At 38.0% G+C, this 1,725-nt stretch overlaps 1 long non-coding RNA gene across 1 annotated transcript in view; it reads right to left on the reverse strand.

Annotated features, from left to right (window-relative positions):
- Nucleotides 1-1,688, reverse strand: part of LOC128249042 (uncharacterized) — a 9,269-nt gene extending 7,581 nt beyond the window's left edge. The window contains exon 1 of the long non-coding RNA XR_008265144.1: nt 1,573-1,688. This is a non-coding gene — a long non-coding RNA (uncharacterized LOC128249042). The remainder of the gene's footprint in view (nt 1-1,572) is intronic.
- Between the last annotated feature and the right edge of the window lie 37 nt (nt 1,689-1,725).

Below are 1,725 nucleotides of genomic sequence, written 5' to 3' on the forward strand. Positions count from 1 at the left end.
GAATTCCTCGTGCGTGAGGGCGGCCATGTCTCAAGCTCGTGTGTGTGTGTGTGTGTGTGTGTGTGTGTGTGTGCGTGTGTGTGGCGGAGTGGGCTAGTTGCATGTAGACATACAACTAGCCCACTTCGGCCCCTCTCTGAGAAGACACCTCGCAAGGAAATGGGCAAGACACAGCAATCAATGCACACTAGCAAACTGTCCCATCCGTGACACAGACTTATGGCAACGGTAAATGTTGTGTATAGAATACAATGTTACAAATGCAACAAGTTCTATTTGATTAGCGCAACAAGACCGTTACACATTCACATCAAAGAACATCTGAACACGAGAACATCCCCTTTCAGAAAGCATCTAGACAGATGCCGGAACACTGAGGCCAATGAAAGAAATTAGGATAATCTAAGAATTAAGGAAGCTATTCTCATAGACAGACTAGAGCCCAAAATCAACAACAAGCTGGAACTTGGTAGTCAATATATTTTCTAGCTACATCTGGATCCGTGTAGGTTCTTTTTGATAACATTTTCATGTGTTATTAAAAAACAATTTAAGGGGGAAAAAAGGGGAAAAACAGTAAACTGCGCGTATAATACATAACTTAGAAGCACTACGGATGTGCCAGCACACTCAAGCTTGAGACATGGCAGCCCTAAAACACTTCTCACGAGGAATTCTGGAAGGAGCTTCGTGAGACCAGTGCAGGAACACTTCCTGGGAAAAAAAAAATGAAAAAAAAAAAAAAGACCCCACCGTTGGAAAACTGATTGTAGCAGTGACACGATCAGTCCCTAGGGATATCTGAAGAAAGAATTTTCATATTCCGAAATATTATAACAGACTATGGATGATTATTATAGACCGTTGTTGTTATAATGTGTTGTTGTGCCATCAAAACACATTATTATTATTTTCTATTTTTTTACAAACACAATACACAATGTTTCAAGCGAACTACAATACAATGCATATACGACGAGCTTCTTTCAGTTTTCCGTTCATCAAAACCACTCACAAGGCATTGGCTGTCCCGAGGCAACAGTAGAAGACATTTGTCCAAGGCGTCAAGCAGTGGGGCTGAACAGGGAACCTTGTGGGTGGCAAGGAATCTTCTTATCACACAGCCACGCCAGTATATATATATATATATATATATATATGTTTAGTTAAATCACTATATCACTGCATAGCAACTCATGCAAAATAATGCCAATCTTTATTTTGTTGTATCTCGGGAGGGTTATAATACCAATAATAAAGACACGCACTGATGCGATTTTACTTCATTATTATTTGTCAGTTGGTTAGCTAGTTAAACAACGAAATAATTGATTTTGTGATAAATCATTCGAATAATCAATTGATCAACCAATCAAAACAATGGATAAGCAAGTGAGTTAAATAGCTAAAATATTGACGAATTATAGAGAAGTGTAATTGAAATAATGGGTGTGATTCTTATTAGCATAATGACCTTCCCGAGATACAATAAATTCTGCTTCAATATATGAATTCACATCAAGAGCACTGGAAACCAAATACAAAAACGAAATATATCAAATATTACTTAACTGCGGATGTCAGCCCATTACAGCTTTCTGACATGTTGGTGCTTGTTATCTTTCTTTCTTTCTTTCTTTCTTTCTTGCTTGCTTGCTTGCTTGCTTGCTATACGTTTCCAAAGAAACAATCACCTGAACACTTCATTTTTTTTTTTTGAGAGAG

The sequence above is a fragment of the Octopus bimaculoides genome, chromosome 1 (genome assembly GCF_001194135.2).
Source record: "Octopus bimaculoides isolate UCB-OBI-ISO-001 chromosome 1, ASM119413v2, whole genome shotgun sequence".
Classification (NCBI taxonomy): domain Eukaryota; kingdom Metazoa; phylum Mollusca; class Cephalopoda; order Octopoda; family Octopodidae; genus Octopus; species Octopus bimaculoides.